The sequence below is a fragment of the Pungitius pungitius genome, chromosome 2 (assembly GCF_949316345.1).
Source record: "Pungitius pungitius chromosome 2, fPunPun2.1, whole genome shotgun sequence".
In the NCBI taxonomy this organism is placed as follows: Eukaryota; Metazoa; Chordata; class Actinopteri; order Perciformes; family Gasterosteidae; genus Pungitius; species Pungitius pungitius.
The window spans coordinates 4,697,812-4,717,464 of NC_084901.1; the positions used below are offsets into that span (position 1 = coordinate 4,697,812).

Consider the following 19,653-nt stretch of genomic DNA (forward strand, 5'->3'; position numbering starts at 1 on the left):
GAGTTGCATTTTGAACCTTTGAGCCCAAAAGGCAGCTGATGGAGCTACTTAAGGGTTAAGTGTGGCAACATTTTGTGGTTGAGATTGGACTTCATGTCTGCACTTTGCAATCAATACTTTGCTGATGCGTTGAGCGACATATTGCAAGATGTGTTCAGTGAGAAAAGTAAGAACATATGTTTTCTGTTAGTAGTCGCATGTGATCAACATTTCTAATACATGAGAGAAGAGTTTGACTTTCACTGCGAATGAAAGATCTGCATTTTGTGTGCTCTCTGAGCTGAAGCTACTCCCCAGATCGACTGCCACGTTTACATGTCCACAACTCGGCATCACACAACGTGAATAATTTAACTTGTGTAGTGTAAGTCCCTGAATTAAAACATATGCCAATCATTTTGGGAGTTGCAGCAGATACCAATCTTATGTTTGCAATTTTTCTTGTGTGGTTTTACTCTTCACTCCCTTTTTGGATTAGAAATTGTGCCCATTTAGAACCTCTGCCAAGCCAGCGTCATCCAGACAGACGCCGCAACGTATCATTTGCTCTCCGTACGCACAATAATACCAACAATGCATTGCAGCCGGTTGACCTCCCTGGATGTCTCACTGCTTCGTGATGGTGTCCAAGGCCGTGCGTTTGGTGGGCCTATTTTTCCCGTCAGGCGCCGCCCGGGTCTGATCTGGCGTGTGCTTTAGACGGCTCTCGCGGGCACTTCATGCCAGTTTCTGTAATGGAAGCTGTGATGAAGCTATTTTCAAACCCTTATTTGTAAAACAACCGTAGACTCCAATCTCAGTTTCCCCTTTTACTGGGCCACATTATCTCTACCTGGAAGAGAAATTGCTTTGCAAAAAGTGCAGCTTTTAAGTCCCAGTGTACTCATTTGCATTCATTCTGTTCACCAAAAGGCTTACACGTTGTTGGAACAGTTTGTTCTTTCTGCCATGTCATTGTGAAAGGATCAAACTGGATTTTCCCCTTGACCTTAATATATACATGGTGCACTGTTGGTTTTTCAGCTCGGTTCTTTTTATTCAGGCATTCATTTCTTTAATTTATCGCGGAAACATCACAAGCAGAGCAGAGCGGGAGGAGGAAGTATTACCACAACTACAAACACAAAAGATTCAATGAGGGATCACGGAAGGGAGGGTAGATTCCAGGACCAGTGCGTTGCCGGGCCATTTCTTTCAGGTTACTGTGATGCACGTGCACGCAGCAAACGCCGCGTCTCGGGCACGCACTGAAACGCTTTAATAACAAAGCTCCCCTGGATGTGTTGTTTGGCTGCATTCTCTTCTATTCTCCTCCTCAGCTTTTGCAAATCAAAGGTGCGTTTCCCCCCCCCCCCCCCACCACCCCCCGCCGTATAGTAGTATTGTGTTGTTGCTTTTCTGTGCTGACGGATTATATCGACGTGATGTTTGTTTGTTTGTTTTTTTCTTCATTCATATGTTCTTTGCTCCGGTGCAAAATACTGTCAAGCGTGGCAACACTGTGGTGTTTTGTCTGCATGCAAAATGAATGTGATACAGTCTGCCACTCGTTGCTTATGGTAACACATACAGCGCTTTCTGGCAGAGTGCAGTAACACTGAAGGTTTGTGACATGTATTCACGCATGCGTAATTACACAATTTACAACACTTCCATGAGACTTGGTAGACAATGATCAATTTGAAATGTGAATGCTTCTCGCCATGTTCAATCAATTAACAGTTCTGGGTAATTTAATGTTTTCGCTTCCTTTCCCTCCACCCCTCTTTCTTATCTCATCGTGGGGGCGCATCGTCTATCATCGTGGATTGGCTGAATCGAGACAAAATGCCAGGGACACAGTCAAAATGACACGTTTTAGACTACATTCAGATTGGATGCCCGATATACACTCGTAAAGTGTATTTCATCAACTACGTGATCAGTGGAGAAGGCGGGTTGATCGGCTCAGCATTCATCATTTACAGAAACACGCAATTTTCAATCTTATCATTTCTCCAACCATGTATTTAAAGCAGCAAACGTAGGTGCACGGCTCTGTGATGCGCTTGTGTGTTTCGTGCCCTTTAGAAACTTTGCTGTCTTAGGAATATTGAACGAGATGTATTCAGACACATGTCATACTGATTTCAAGTGACTCGTGTTTGTGCACGCTTACTTTGTTTGCAGTTCGCACAGAAAGCTGTGTCCACTTTACTGCAGGTCAGAAGACTCAAAATAAAATGCATAACATGCACAAAGACATCCTTGGAAATTATCATGCAGCGAAGCCAAAGAATATACGGATGAATACATTTAACAAGACAAGGCTGAAAAAATGTGGATCTGCAAAATAAAGCTATCACAGAGACAGAGTAGGAACACACGCGTCCATTTGGCCCAACAGGAGGTGCAAGGAGGGATAGTGTGCAATGTGTAACGTTGCCATTCGACATGTTGCTTAAATCTCCTGGTGCTTAAATCTATTGGGGGGGGGGGGGGGAACACAATAGATGAAATCCCCAGAACACAGCGATGAGTTCTCAGAACAGTCTGTGTTTGTGCGACGCAAAGGCAGCCGGACGGATGAGCGAAAAACAAGTGACCTGTCAATGCGACGCGGTCCGGCTCAATCTGTTTTTCCTCGTGAGAGAGACGGACAAAAGATTACAATTTTTTCTCGTCTGCAAGCGGGACCGTCCCTGCAGTTCTTACTCTGCGCTCTGCCCGCTATCGATGGCTCTTCACACTGTAGCTTTTGGGGTAATACTAAGCAGGTTTAATTGCACGGAGGAGGCCACGGGCCAGAGCGAGCATTCAGAGTTGTTGTCAAGCATTTTGTAGTAATAATATCAGACAATTTAACAGACTGAATCTGAAAATGTGGACGTTCACGGTGAGAATTGTGTCACCGTGACGCTTTCCTGTAACCGCGCTGCAGAGTGCGGACGTGAAGAGACACCGGGCTAAAGTGGAGAGGGACACGAACAGACTGACCGCGTGCTCCCTCTGGGCCTCATTCCACTTTAGGACGCTGTTTTCGGTTGCCGTGGCTCTTTTGCTCCCGTGTCCCCGGTTTCTCAAGCCTTGACCATCTGGAGTGCCCGTCCCAGGAGTTTAATTCTAGGGGGACAGACAGAGCCTCTGTGGAGGGTGGTTGCAGTCTGGATCTCCATGGACATGAGCTTGGATCTCGGGAGAGATGTCTGGCAAAACATTGACTCACCTGGCCCTGCAGTGTGTTAGTACAGACACACACACACACACACACACACATGCACACTGACATCTATGTGGACAGACAGACAGGCAGCTGCTAGCTTGATGGGGAGGCTGATGGATACATGGATGGATAAGCACACACACACACACACACACACACGAGATAATGGAATAATAACTGAAATACATATTTACACAAAAACCGGTGTGTCATCAATATGCAAACTAACTAATTATATGCCTGAGAGACACATCCAACACGCTAGTCCATCCACCCCCGTGCACACTCACCCTTACAACCCCCCCCCCCCCACACACACACACACACACACAAACACGATATACAGAAATGTCAGCTTCAATATAATTTACTATCCAGTAGCTCACAAAATAGACAGAAAATTGAAAACCTATTCACAATCCAAATCAATGGGATATCAGCGTGTCATTCATTATGTCCATGCAGCGCATAAAACTTCATTAGCTCGGCGACATGCTAATAGATTTTCTGTGAAAATGAAGTATCGCGGAGGAGGCCGACGTGTCCAGTTTTTCAGTGATTTCGAAACGGGAAGGAATTGCGTCTTTGAGAGAGTGAGGGGAATGGACGTCCACTTTTATGAAGATGGACACACTAAATCACAACTGACAGCTCATACATATCATCATCGCGAGGATAGAAATGAGTTGTAAATTGACCATAAAGCAGCTATATACACGGTTTGTACACGGGGTTCAGCAGCCTTCTGCATTGAGGGCTTTTCAGTGACAGATGTGTGATGAATGTCTATTATGTGGGTAACACAGTGTGTGTGGGTGTGTGTGGGTGTGTGTGGGTGTGTGTGTGTGTGTGATGGGCCTTGCAGGGGAAAGGGGAAGACCCACGGGAACATTGTACCACTGTGGGGTGATCTCCGTTCCCCCCATAGGCTTAAGATAAACAATGTACAGCTGTGTTTTAAGGGGTTCACTGAGTTAATTCAAAAGGACACAGAGACGCAATGCAGGCTTATGTGTAGCCACACACATACAGACACACACACACACACAGACACACTGGTTTTCAGCAAGATGAGGAGGGCTGCTGAAATAACACTGTGCCAGCTGTCAATTGGGTGCACACATACACACACACACGCATCCCTCCAACCCACTTGACTGCATTAAAAAAGGAAGCTTCATCAAAGCTATTCATGTTGCCTCCATAAGTCATCATCTAATCTGCAAGACAAATGGGGCAGTTGGATTGGTCAGTGCATTTTAATAAAGAGCCGAGCAACCAGGCAGCAGCATCCTCCTCCTCTCCTCCGCAGGCTTCCACACAGCAGGAACACATTTACTGAACATTTCGTGAGCTTAAATCTATACTTTAAAATCGTTATAGCAATAACCGGACAGGTCCTGTTAATTTCTCCCTACACAAGTTTATGTTTTTGCTACTTTAGCTACTGATGGATATTGTGGATGAAGAATGAACTTTGGTGCCCAACTTCTTAGCCAATTGAAATTTTTAAAATGCTCATGTTTGCAATTCCATTACATCTGCTGAGAAAAAAATATATCATATGACTCTGGAATATAATGGTAATCATTTAGCTGCGGAACAAACCCCATGTTTTTGGTCTTGTATATAAATTTTAATTAAATTAAAATGGTTCTCTATAATGCCATGCGTGACCTGTATGTCAATTTTATACTTATCTGGTCAATATGTTTGAAACAAGTGTATGAATAATACAATCATATTTTCAAGACATACCTGCTCATCGTTGAATTAATTTATGCATATGTGGCACAACGATAGGATGGACATCCTATGATAAAGCATAATTAAATCAACGCATTATCATTTGGTCCAAGCATTGGAAAATCAGTGACCTTAATATTAATTTGATAAGGTCATGCAATCCTGACCCTTCATTGAATGCACTATTGTCACTGTAGATTGCAGCACTATTGATTTGTTGTGCTATGAAAGCTATCTGATCTGAGATCCGCAGACTGTGTATAATAATTAAATGAACACCAATAGCTTGCCGATAGCAATGCATTTTCATTCATCCTTCATATGTCTCCAAGAGATACTTGCAAAGTATTTCTCAAGGACCAAAGTGTAATGAATGAACACATATTAGACACATACAGAAATCAATGGCCTGTCAGATCGTAATTTGGGCAAAGGGGGACAACCCCAAACACACAGCTAATGTTGATTTATTGTGCACATTGATTTACAAGGGTCAGTCTTCTTCAGAGGTGACATTGGACTATTGTACCTTTGTTTGTTTTAATTCGTTTACAAAAAAATCCCCTCAGTCCATTATTTGATCACTCCAAACCCATGGACCTTTATTTAAATTCAAGCAGATGTCCGGAAGCTTCCAAAGATGCCAACTGGAATCTGCTGGGAATTAGTATACAAAGAAACAACCATTTAATATCCCGGTCTGACGTGCGCCTTTATAATAGCCATCATTATTTTTAAGAAGAACAACGTTGTGCCTTTTTCACCGTTTTAAAACTTCTCTTTCAAAAACCCTAGTCTGAGATTTACTGTATCTAATTATTGGCTATCTGTAATGCACAAACATTTCACAGCTTATAGCTCTTTTTGGGGTGGCTGCAAGTTGGAAGAACGGGTAGACAGGTGGGTGAGATCACTGTCACGTGACTCCAAAATGGCGTTGATTGAATTAATGCGTGCCCACCTGTCTGTTTGTTTACAATGATAAAGTCCCCTAAACGTTAAGATTATCAACTTACTTCTAGTCTATATTAGAGGTAAAGATGCATTTCTACGAAGGGTTTTAACTCTTTCACCGGGAGCTGTGGCAAATATTCAAGGTAAGTAAGAAGTTGGTTGTATTCAGATGCCCCTGCAGACTTTAGCGCCATTTGTAAGCTCGCGCGCAATGTAAACGCTGGCGTTTTCTGCCCCTTGTTTCCGTACATGTTGAAAAATATACAGCATCTCCCTCCTCCCCCTCGAAAGACCAATATAATGACCTCCATTCCCGTATTGTTTCTAGAAGCTCTACCTGCACGTTGCGTTACTATTTGCTCAAAGGCGGCGGCTCACTGTGTCACCTTTTCTGACTCTGACGTCACGTTTCAGCCTCGTTTTTATTTTGCACAACCGGGGCTCGCGGTGGTTTATTGTAACTTTTTGTGGACGTTCTGCACTGCACCGAGTCGTCTAGTAGTCAGGCCCCGTGTTCCTTCGCTGGCTGTGAAGTTGATCTGGCCTGTAGGTGGGGCTCTGATGCAGTGTTTCACAGCGAGGAAGCCCTTCTGGAAGGGAGATTAGGTAGGGAGGAAGAGGATGCTGCAACAGGCACAAATACCCCCCAATCGCCCCCCCCCCCCCCCCCATCGCAGGCTGCTTCCCCCTGAGGGATTCAGGATAAACGTTCAGGGGGCGCATGCAACATTTTTTTTTACAAAGTTGCAGTTGTTTTCTTTGAGACCTTGGCTGCTGCTCCCTTCTATTCCCCCAAACCGCACAGCCCACAGTACTTCACTTTAATTTTAAAGTTCTCATGAAAGGAATATTGAGCAAAATTAAATCGACCTTGATGGATTTGTTTTTTTAATGGTATAAGGAGAGCGCTTGTTAGCCTATTTTACTCCTCCCTACATGCTTATTTGGTTAAAGAAAATATTAGCTAATTAGGCCTGTTTGGAATATTAATTGCTTAAAATATGGGGATGGGGGGAATAGGCCCCAGAAGCATGTTAAAAGATCATCAAAGCTAAATCCCTTACAACTATGCAAGTGTCGTAATTGTGTTCCTCTGTTGCCCGATCTCCATCTTTAAATGATCCTGCGATTAGATATTCAAATCCTATGATCTGATCATCTCCACCCTGCATTGTAGCTTATTTGTGTGAATTCCCCTTTGGCATTGCCAAATCCCATTCTCAACGGGATGAATACTATACACAGACCTGTCTCATTTAACAAAGCATGAGCTCTTTTTGAGCTCCTATCTGTCATATTCGCGTTTTCTTTTGGGCGAAACGGATCCACCAAAGGGGCTAAGCAATTTATCTTGAAAATCAACTTCTTTTAAAAGTGCTCTAGAGATCTAAAGTCATTGTGTCCCCGTCTTTGGACGACATAGATAATGGACGCGATTATGTTAATGCGTGTTTTCATTGCCCAGTAATGCGCGCCAAGCCTATTTAGGTGTTTTGCCAGGGACTAAAAAAATAAACCCGAACGCAGGATGTTGCAGCATCCTTCTCCCTCTCCCTCTCTCTCTCTTTCGCTCTCTCCCCCTACCCCCCCCCCGCCCCCCTCGTCGTCCCTCCCGCGCGCTCTATCTCCCTCTCTCCCATTCGCACTCCGCTGCAGCACCCTCGGCGGCTCAGTCGAGCAGGAGCACCGCACTGAGTCACATCTATGCACGCACGCTCTCGACACAACGCGCACACTCGCACGTGCACGCGCGAACACGCACAGCCTCCTGCGGTATCCCGCGCGGCGCAGCGGCTTTTCCAGGGGCATACAAAGTGCGCCCTCGCCGGGGAATGGGAGGCGCGGTTGGCCGGTCTCAGAGCGCTCGGAGCGGCGTAGTAAGGTGCTGCTGATCGGGGACGCGCGCTGGAACTCTGCCGCTATGTCTTTCGTCTGTGCAGGAAACGCCTTCTAAACTCCACCTCTCGCTCGGGATTTAAAAGTGGACAAGCCGTTTGATCAAGGATATAACATTATTCTAAGCGTTTCTCTTTTTTCCTTCTTTTTTTTAAAGGGAGGGGAGGGGGGGTGGTTGTGGTGAGAGTAAACGGAGTTGGGGGAACGCTCCTCTGGACGTGCCTCTTATCCGCAGTGTCGATGCGGCTGCGGCTGTGAAGTGATATCTGCAAAGATTACAGGTAAGCAAAGGAGCTTTTTCACGGCATTCGTTCCCACAGACGGGGGCAGAGGAGCAGGAGAGGAGGAGAGGGGGGGGGGGGCAGACAGAAGCTTCGGGTTTTGGTGTGTGTGAGGGGTTGCCACTGCACCAGCCAGGTGACGGGAGGCGTGTTGCACCTGTTCTAGCTGCGCCATGCCCCGCTCTGCGCTCTCCGGCGATCGGGCGGGTTTCCTGCCCAACCTGCCCATTTGGATCAAAAAGAGGAGATTTTAATGACCTTGTATTCATCTTAACTTGGGACCCGGTGTTGACTGGATGCTCTCCGTTTGGCGCTTCATGTCATCCATGCCCTTCACCGTAAGCCTGTGAGAGAGAGAGAGAGCTGCATGCACTGGGTTGTGATGGTTCCTCTTGAAGGTTAAAAACCAAATAATGTGTCGGTGATTGCGCGTCGGATTTCCGCAGTGCCTTCGGGGATAAGCCCGGTGCGGAGGACCTGTCTCGAGTGGCGCGCAGAGTCGTGGACTGCGAGAGGGACTTTAGCTGCTGTCTCGGCTCCACATCGTGGAAATGGGCATAATGTGCGTGTTCCCGGTCTTGTCAGGACGCGTGGCAAGTGTAATTTTGACACGTTAAATGGTTGATGGGGAAAAAAACATTGAGTTGTAAAGAGGAACACTGCGGGGGTTCTTTAAGGAAAGTACTTTTAATACACACTTTAATGCTTCTCCTGCACCTTGTGGAGATCCACGTTGGGATGACTTTTTGTAGACCCAAACTACTTTATGACGAACAACATGGAATATTTTGCCGTATATTTTCCTTCAGATTTTTTGTAATGTTCATCATTATGAGGGTTGTCGACTATGTTTTATAATGAAAACCAACCTTTTAATGATAACACGTGCATTCCCTCCCTGCGGTTTCTCTGTGATTTGGATTTGACCAATGTGGCCCAGACGGAGCGCTTTGGAGAGGGCTTCACTTCAGGGACACTACCAGAAAATGTACTGCAATATATAACGCTGTGCAATGCAGGAAGGCAAGCTACGGAAGTTAATAGGACTTTATCTTAAGTCCCGGAATTATATGACCTGTAATTCTATAGAATCCCTGTGGATCACATCCTTTGTGAAATTTACTTATTTTACCAGTAGCAACGAAATATTCAACAAACCATGGTGACTTTAAAAAAATGATTTTTAAAGGTCTTTTTGTTAGACATTCCCTGGGCTCAGCCTCCTCTTGTTTCGTCCGCACAGTTGTGATGCGAGTGGTACCACACGGGGAAAGCCGGCGTCGAGATGAGGGATGAGGATGGATGCTTGAGATACCGTCAACCCTTGAACAAGGGAATTAAAAAGTGCAGGCTCCTCAGCACATGCAATCCCCAAACCCTCCTTTCCTTTCCTCACCTCTCCTCCCCTCCTCCCACCCCTCCATTGCACCTCATGTGCAGGAAACAGCTGCTGGAGCGTATGCAAAATGCTGATCCCCTGCACAGCGGTCACCCTGGGTACTCTGAGCCCCTCTGCCGGCTTCTTCCTCCCTCCATCCACCTCCAGACGCGATCAGCCCATCCGAGCGGCCCTTGCTTCTAACTCTTAATGTTCACCATTGCGTTATTGATCCTGTAACCGATGTCTATACATTTTCAGTTGTGTGGTTTATCCTCCAAAGAATCACCCGCTTGTGTTTGGTGCACGCTGAACAGAGCGTGGCTGAAGGGACGAGGTTATGTCCTGGAAGAACCATAAGGGGCAGTGTGTCTTCACAGGCTGGTACAATGGAAAGTTCCCATATAGCAGGGGTTCTCGGGGCATTAATCCCGTTATGCGTGTGTGCATTTTGGATAATCAATTAAATCAATTATTGTTGACTATTAACAATCAGGAACAATGCCTCTTTTTTGTTCCCCTAGTCAATCTGACCGCAACTGAAAACAATCTCATAAAAAAAATTACAAAAAAAAGGTGGTGCTGTGATGTGTGGACCGGTGTTCCTCTGCTTATCTTTGTCAGTGTGACCTTGCCTGGCCGGCCAGCTCCACTGGATTTCACAATGTTCCCATTTGTGCATTTGTTGCCTTTTAGTGTGTGTGTGTGTGTGTGTGTGTGCGCGTTTTGTGTTCTGCTGCTGTCAAGGTCTCAAGGGGAAGACATTTAGTCCCCGGGCAGTTGGATAACCCTATCTCATCCGTGTCTTGCCTCCTTGTCCTTTCACCAAATTCCAGCCCCAGTTTCTGAACTCTTACACGCTGTAAGAGCACTTGGCATTCCTCACTCTCCCTCCCTCACTTCCAATCCTCCCTCCCTCTCCCTCTTTCTCTCTCTCTCTCTCCCTGTGTGCTGTCCATCAAGACCTTCCTGTAGGAATTGGAACGGCAGCCTTTATCGGCCTGTAAGCACCTCACATTGACATACTACCCCATGTCTGTTGGCCAATGTTACGGCTACAAGGCTGGAACTTGGACCCGGAGAGCAGGGCCCCGTCGATATTATGGCTCGCTAATGGATAAACTCTCACTCCAACCTTGGCGGTAAAGGCATTCGTAAAATTTTGGGGGGCGGTGCACTTACAAGAATAAGCTCCCTAGAACATCTTTGCAATGTGTTCATGTCACGGGGGGGTGGGACTCTGAATGAATATGAATTGGGAAGATACTCCAGAGTGATATAAATGCCCGCTAGCAACTGTAGGCAAGACTCTGCAGATGTGTGTGTGTGTCAGAAAGAGTGTGAATGATGCATCTGTGATTGGCCTGGTGAGGCCCTATATGAATACTTGGGTCTCAGATGTATCGTCATGTCAGACTGAATGATGCGTCTGTGGATTGGACCTGAATGGAGCTCTCTGTTTGTTCTCATTCTCTTTCTGCTGCTCGCTTTATCACTCTCCATCCCACCCTTTTTTTTTTTTTTTGTCTCTCCCACTACACACACGGGCGCACACACATAAACCCCTCTGGGCTGTGACAGGTCTACCAGACGCTGGCTAGTGCCCAATTAGACCCCCCCTCCCACCACCCCCCCCCCCCCTCTCCCGTGCCACCAAGCACCACGGAGAAGATGCAAATTGTGTTTCCGAGTCACCAACTGTTCTTCACACCATAATCGGTCTCCCATATTTTCGGATGACAATGCTGCAGGGCAAGCATAACATCTAATATGTATTTTCTGGCAGGTGCAACACAATTGCATTGTGAGTGTGTTGGTGTCTGTTTTTGTTTAGGATGAGAGCTTATTAACTGGGCCTCCACTTTGTGTTGAATTCTGTTACTGTTATCTTTGACCTTTGCGTGCCACGCCAGACCCCCGTCTTTGTTATCTTGTCTCTGAGGACTTGACCTTAGGGCAGACTTCAGACTTGGCGTGCAATGGGAGGTTCAAAGTCCATTATATTTTTAATTGACATTTCATTAAAAAGATGGTCTCACCGACCGACTGACTGCAAGATGCTTTTGCATTAATTTCCATTTTGGGGGAAGGATTCTCTGCTACATTAAGAGAGTAATTGCTTACAAGTATGTAATTAACCCTTTGGTATTGCACTGCAGAGCTGCGTATTGATGTTTGCTGCGGCAATGACAGCGGCGATCCAAAGTGAGGATCTCCAAACAATAGGCGTTAGGCGTGATTTCTACGGGCAGAAATCGATACTCGTCACATCATCCAATTTAATGAGCACCTTTGTTCTCCTCCGAATAGTTTACGCGCCCCGTGTGTGTGTGTGTGACGTCTACGTCCACACACATTCTGCCACGCTGCCGTTCAGAACTCCTTGCTTATTTTTTTTTTTTCATCCCGCTAGCCTCACGCCCATTAAGCCATCACGTGCCTTTTTTTTAATACAATGGGGTTCAATACTTGTACATGGTTCTATACCGCGTCACTTTTATTTTCTCCCTCCAGCCTTCTCTTATGCTTCCTTTTCATCTTTTTTTTCCTTTTTTTTTTTTTTCTTCCCTCAGTCCTTCTCTCACTGACTTTGTGCCTCAGGCTCAGTGGCCCCATGTCTTTCTGCCTTTCTGTAAGCTGACAAGCACATAACTTTATATGTGTGTATTTGTGTGTGGTGTTGGGCTAAAGGGAAAAAAAAAAGGGAAAAAAAATAATCCTTACCATTTGTGACATTGAGATGACCTATGATGCGGGACACAAATGGAAAAGGCCACATGGGCGGTTGATGTTTTTCGATGGGAATCGAGGGGGGGGGGGGGGGGTGCTGAAACACACCAGTGGGGTTTGCCAGACGGCTCCTTTTGATAAGACCCCGCTAAGCGTTCCTCTAAGGTCTGTTTTATATGAAGTTGTGAGTCTTGTGTGTGTGTGTGTATATAATATATATATATATATATATATATATATACACACAAACGGCTCCCTTTTGATGCAGCGGCAGGTGACACGCTGGCATATTGGCTCTTATGTTGATGTGTGCCAAGCCGAGCATGACAAGCAAGTAAATTAGTTTTTGTTTCAGATCCATGAAATGATGAGAAAATTGCAGACGTTCTTGGGGCATTTCCGCCCCCCCCCCCTCCCACCCCACCCTCCCCCGCGCTCTCCCCTTTTCATTTGTTTCTTCGCCGACGCCTTAAGTCCACGCAAGGATTAGGGGCCTAATTCTGTTCTCAACCCACCAATCGCAAAGAGGCATGGGCACGCATGATTAAGTATGCACTTCGAAACTCTCAATATTCACCATGTATCCTACAATTGACATATGAATCATGTTGTCTTTTTAAAAACATTTTGTTGATTCTCGGTGACTCTGTTCAGGCCTGTGGGCTTTTTTTCTCAACACTCATCTTTTCATCTTTTCATGAGCTAAGTTGATTATTTTCCAAATATGTTTACAGGATTTTGAACACACAAATGGCTACTTTTCAAGCTTCAATATAGTATTAAGTATAAAATTCAGAGAGAAATGGGTCCTGTGCATAAAGTGCAGCAGAAACCTCGAACACTGCAGTGGAAAAAAAATAAACAACAAATGAAAAATGACACAAACCAAGTTTTGTTAGTATGCAATCGAAACATGCAATTCAAGAGTCTAAGTCAGAGTCGGGGGGGGGGGGGGGTCCGCAACGGCGTCGCCATGAAGTCCCATGAGCTCGTCTCAGTTTGTTGACCCTAGCATGAAACCTCTTGACGAGTCTCCCCCCCCCCCCCCCCCCCCGGTCCAATCCCAGTGCTAACCTTGTTTGTAGCAACTCTGGAGTGACATCGATGAGCAGCGCTTTCAGAAAAGTGGGACTTGTTTCAACTTGAAAGGCGGTTAAGTGCTTAAGGCGCTAGGTGCAGTGAGACGGGTTAGGGGTTGTGAGCACTCAAAGCACCACCTCGCCTTTTTAGAAGTGATAAGAAAAGCACACCGCCGTGTCTTCTTGTAGATGCGTTCACAGATCTTTTATTAGGTTGTCGGAAGGTCTTGCTGCGGGGGGGAAAAAAAACAAAAAAAACAACAACCAACACTATAAATTGCAGAGCAAAATGTTCTGTTGCTGTTATTTACTGAAGTACAGCGCTGCTATGGCTGTTTTCAGGCCGGCCGGTAGGAACGGGCCCTTTGAGTAGTGCCGACTAAAATATTCAGAGGATATGATTACTGTGTGATTACTGTACTTTTTACACTATCGTGTAGTTTCCTTGCAGGAAATTTCCTCCGTTGGGATGACGAGAGGATTTAAAGTTAATGATATGTCTCACCGCCCCCCCCCCCCACTCCCCCTCTCTGTCGCACACTTCCTGTCTGCTCCTGGGCGTCAGGGGGCATCAGTATGCAGTGTTGCCACAGTAATTGTGAGACAGCGGGCTCGGGGAGGACCCCTGCTGCGCTATAGCCAGAAGGCAGTGGGTTAGGGGGAGTGATCTGCTTTTACTGTAATACCACCCCACCTACTCCTGTCGCCCCCCCCACCCCCTCAGCCCCTATGGATATATCACAGTCGAGCAGCATAATGTTGGGGATGTTCCAGAGAGAATTAACGAGGCTTATGCTGGGGTTTCGTGTTATTCTCCCCGCTGTGTGCTACTCCCTTTTAGAGTCTGGGATGTTGCATTTCTTTTGCCTTTTCTTCAGTCGATGGGATTTGGACCTGCCTGTATGTCTGTTTGAATGCAGCCATTGACTCGGAGCCAGCGTCCCAACTCTCGCCAGGCGCTGGAGAGAAGTTAGTTGCTCTCCTTGAAATAAGAACGTGTTTCATTTGTTATTGTGGTTAGGCCTCGGACTATTGATTTTTGATTGTGATTAAACTGCACCGGAATGTGACAGTTTTCCCACCTGAATCTCTCCAAAACTTTAAAATGATCAACCTGGTTAATCTCCAAGATTTGTTTCCTCGTGCATGATGTCATCCCTTACAAATCTGTTTGATATACATCATCATTTTCATTTCTCATGCGGGGATTGTGAGGGAGGACCTATAAAATCTTCCCATTACAACGACACGCAACCTCCTTACCTGCCACCCACGCAGCTAACATTCCCATGGCAACGTGATCCGTCAACCGAGAGCCCCGCCACAGAAACCGTCCTCGGTGCTGCTCTTGGCTTCAAAGATCGCAGGAAGCGCTGGCTTGATAGGTGCAACAATGCAAGCCTCTTTTATTTTGAAAAAAAGTGACTGACAGTGTGGTTGTCGCTTACGACTGCAACATAATGCTAAAGTCACAGACTGGAAGAGGAGGAAAAATGAACCACTTGCCCCCCCCCCCGACGGTTTTCCTGTTGGCTCACCAAAAGGCCACTTTCCCTCGTTCTCTCTCTCTCTCTCTCTCTCTCTGAGTCCACAAATGTAACTGGGAGGAAAGCCCAAGTTCTCACCCCACCGTCCCCTTTTCTTTATGTCCATCCGTTCTGCATTGTCACATCTTCGGGCTGAGTTTTGATTGGGGTTGTGCTCGGCGCCTCTGGCAACCAGATAGCTGTGGCGGAATGTGTGTGTGGGTGTGTGTGTGGGTTGTCCATTTGTAAGTCGTGTGTAAGAGGTTTTCCCTCCATGTCTCTTGGAAAGGCAATGCGATGAAGTAAAGCTTGCAGAAAATCAAAGTATAACATGCGTCCATGACCAAAAGCGGTGGAGGAGGAGGAGGAGGAGGGGAGGGAGGGAAGGAAGGAAGGAAGGAAGGAAGGAAGGAAGGAAAAGAGGGAGGAAGGAAGGAGAGAAGATGGGTAAAATGCATTCTTTCTTTCCGCTGTGAACAACGACTCAACGACTGTGGAAAGCTTGTGTGATGTGTTTATGCCACCGGCTTACAGGGATGGAGTTGGAGGCGGACGGGACGTTTCGGGGGAGACAAACAGAGGGGAGGTGTGGGAGGGGAGGGGAGGCGCTGGGGAAAGGCATGTAATGGAGACTAAACCTGCCTGAATTCAGTTGGGTGTCTGTGAAACGGCTCACACGTGTTTGCAGCTGATGTTGATGGATGTTTTTGTCGCGCACATCGCGGCATTCAGCGTATCCTCCTGGAATTGCGCCCCCAGGGGGCAGAGCGGCCTACGGGATGTAATGGTAGGGAGAAACACTGGTATCATCGACGTCAACGGAATTTCTTTTTGCCAAGTTAATTTAACTTTTCAATGCTCTTCACCAACAATATCTACGCACCCTTATTAAGTGTAGTGGCTCCCTCTGAAACCTGGCTATCCAACAACCAATGCCCCCCCCCCCCCCCCCTCAAGTCTCTATTGTGGTCAGCGCAGTTGCTCCTCCTTCACGCTGTGAACAAGTTGTGCCATGTTTCTGTTCCGGGCAGTATGATGTGGGTTTACGACGCCAAAGGGACACCGCAACTGTGTGTGTGTGTGTGTGTGTGTGTGTGTGTGTGTGTGTGTGTGTGAGTGTGTGTGTGTGACAGAATGTCTGTAGCGTCCACCAGAATAATGACAGTGGATTTATGAGTCTGAATCGTTTGATGGTGGCCCTCATCCAACTAGAGCTGTCTTCCCTCCTCCTCCTCCTCCTCCTCTCGGATGCCTCTTTGTGCCGCAGGACTTCACAGACCAAGTAGGATGACGACATTTGGCTCGTGGTACAGATTTATCGCTGAATATTTTCCTTACAGACATGCGTACCAAGCCACCAATCTAAACATTTGTCTTCAATATAATTAGTTTAGTTAATTAGTTTGAATAGTATTGGCTTCATCAGCACATGCTGTTTAAATCTTTGTTGTTTGTGCACTTGTGTTCACAAACACACAGTATTTGGATGAAAAATCGTTTAGAACAACAGATGTTTTTAGAAATTTGCAATGATTCTTTGAGCATTACATTACACTTGTATTTATGTGCTGCTTAGACACTCTCATGACCTAAAGGTAATAACCTCCATCTGCCCTTTGCAATCCGGGGATGCAGATGTGTGTGTGTGTGTGTGTGTTCATCAACAAATGGCTGCTGAAAGTCTTTACGAATGTGTTTTGTGTGATGTTTTTATAGGTTTGGCATGCATCTGCTGCATGAATGACTCCCATAGTTCATCATTTGACTCATCAATTAAGTATTAACATTGTCAACATTTTCATAACAAGCCCAAGGGAGATGCTTAACTGTAATTATTGGCAATTACTGGCAATTACCACCCATTATGGCATCGAGCCAGCATTAGTTTTATTAGTGTGGATGGATACCTGCTTCACTCATTAGACTGTAGAAGAATAGGTTAGAATAGGAGAGAGGTTTTTGTGAATTTTTGCATACATTCATAACCATCATCTCTTATGGTGACAGCGTCACTCTTATTTATCTTTCTCTGCGCTCTGCTTGTACTTTTTTTTATTTTTATTTTTATTTTTTTACTTTGACCTTTTTAGGGAAGTGACACATCCACTGCTGCTCAGCAGGGCCAGCTGTTTCTGCTTCTGTCTCTCAGTCTTTGCTCTCTCTCAGGCCGTAGTTATAATGTAGCGCCATTTGCTGAACGTGTTATATATAAAAAAAAGAAAAAGGGGATGTCTCAGCGGCTGGAAGGGCACTTTGGACACATCCTGTCAGACTGCAAATCTTTCATTTTTCTGAGACCACGGCCGCAGGGCTGCGAGTCTCTTCAGGTGCAGACGTTCTGTCTTCACTAGCCTGTCCCACATTCTCCAGCCTTCCCACGCGGCCCATAGGTTATTTACGCCGGATGGCCACGCCAACGCGTGACATACTTTTTCTAAAAGCAGAGTCAGAAATAAGGTCATGTGTTGGTTTCTAATTGATGCAGCCACAGAGTTTAAGAGCAAGGCGGAGTCGAAGCTACGTGAGAGACGAGTACACGACAATGATGCACAAATGTCCAATGTTTGACGTTGTGATGAAATGGTGAAACCTCGTGCTGTTGTATTTTATTTCATGGCTGTCTTTGTTGTCTTGTCTGACTTCCTCCATCATTTGGACGACCACAGAGTACAGATTATAGAGAGATAAGATAAGATATGCACCGTTGGTCAACTTCAATATGATTCCATCGCAGAAAAATTCCATTTTTAGATTGTCCGATGAATGCGAATTACAGAAACACAGGAAATAACAATTTGAAGAGGCACCACTGGCCAGCTGACTGACCTCATTCCAGCAGTGCCTAGTAAACCAGGAGCTGAGATCTTTAAGACTTGTCTTCATCACAACCACAGATTAGAAGGGATGGCTGTAATCCGTGCGCTTTGCGCAAACCAAATCAACCGCGGCACTGATGAGCTCACAGATGTGTGCGTTTGTGTTTGTTTGTGACCGTGTGTGTGTGTGTGATGGAAAGGGATATTAAGCTGGATTAATATAATTGTTTTTGCCCTATAGTTTATTACTTTTCCCCGTACACACGCCTTTGGTTACACACTTTCACACCTCCACTGTGCACATCCTCACAAGCACCTTCGGCACACAAATAAAATGAAAAAAGTGTGAGGGATCAGAGGAAAAATTAAATCAGCAGTTTAACGTTTTATCATAATCACCCCAAAGCCTTCTAAATTATCAAGCTTTAATGTCTAAGAAGTTAATCTCAAAGGTCAAGTCTGCTTTAGCTCTGTTCAGCAACTGTAAGGGAGGAAAAGGCGAATATAGACGGGTCCCCAGAAAGAGGATATGCTCTGGATCGAGGAAACAGAAAATAATAAGAGGAATGAATGGAAATGAACCTGTGGCACTGCCTGCGTGGTTTGGTGATCAATAGCTTCATTCGTCACAATGAAGGATCTGAACTGGGGCAGGCCTGATCCCGTTCACAGCAATCCAGAAGAAGTGTTTTTTTTGGCATTCAGAGATTTAGTTTTTTTTTTTTTCTTCTTCTTCCTGGGGCCACACAGGCTGTAACAAGTTGGAAATGAACTCCATTCAGACAGTGTTGTCAATGTCTTAATGTCTGGGGGTAGCATGAAGGACAGCAATGGTTAAACATAAGTTTATGTAGTGGGCCAATCTCACCTTGAAGATTGAAAGAAGAGGGTTTAGTTTTGTCATGAAATATTGTGAAAGTATGTTTTTCAATAGAGGATTACGCAAAGTTATGTGGCCTTATCTGTTCCTTTCCTTGTGACCGTATTCAATAACAAGCTTACAGCTCTTGTTTGTCATCTTCTATTCCCATTGGACTAGATGTGTGGCTAATCATATGTTAACCTGATTTTCCTAAAAGTACTGGTAGACTCTGGGCCGGGACGCAGCTAGCCAACCCCCTTTTGTGTTGGCGTGTGGAAGGGTTTTTGTGTGTGCCAGCATGTTTGCATGTTTTCACACCAAAACCGTTTGGCTGGAAAATCGCAGGTGTGATTAATAGCATTATTAATGGCCGCCACTTGTAGCGTGTCCAAGGTCATGTCCAAGGTCACCCTACATAAGGGGGACTAGTTTTCTAGTTTGATCCTTCAACCTCTGATCTTCTCTTATTCTTGTTGGTTCCCTCCATCAATGGTCAAGAAATTGTACCCCCCCTTCCCAGCCTTATAAAAGCTGTGTACCAAGACAATTTCCATGTATGTCCAACATACAACATTATGGCAATAATAAATAATAAACGTTTCCTGATTCCTGATACTTATGTGTATATGTTGGAGCTGTGTGCAAAATGAAGAGTTATAATCCCTGATTTATTACCTGCTTCAGTGGCGCTGACATGCCTGGATATTGCTGAGCGAGACCCGGGAGAAGGAAGGAAGGAAGGACGAGAGGGAGAGAAGAGAGGGAGAGATGGGGAGTAAGAGCGAAGAGCCAAAGCAGCGCTTTAAGGATGTCACCTTTGCTGGAAATCAAGTCTTACCTCAGCTCGCCTTGCCTGACTGCATGCGGGTTTGAACCACTGTGCCTTGCGTAGGAAGGGTTAGTCATGGTTTGTGTGTGTGTGTGTGTGCGTGTGTGGACAGTTGTCAAGGTATAGCGATGTCATGTCGTTGATTCAGATCGGCGGCAAATCAATACAGGCCTTCTGAGGCGATGATACTGGTACTTGACAGTTTAAAAGACGCTCTGAAGGACAGACTGTGGCAATGATTGCTCTCATTCAGGCCGACGCGAGCACTTTTGGTGATTGTTCAGCAGGTGCACGGTCTGCCTCTTTAGAGGGCGACGTCTGCCTCTCACATGGCACGCTACCCCGACGTCTCGC

At 45.7% G+C, this 19,653-nt stretch overlaps 1 protein-coding gene across 1 annotated transcript in view; it reads left to right on the forward strand.

Moving 5' to 3' along the window:
* The first annotated feature begins 7,940 nt into the window (after nt 1-7,940).
* The window catches only part of plxna4 (plexin A4), a 177,996-nt gene continuing 166,283 nt past the window's right edge, over nt 7,941-19,653 (forward strand). The window contains 1 exon segment of the mRNA XM_037459730.2: nt 7,941-8,079. The gene's annotated coding sequence lies outside the window, so the exon portion shown is untranslated.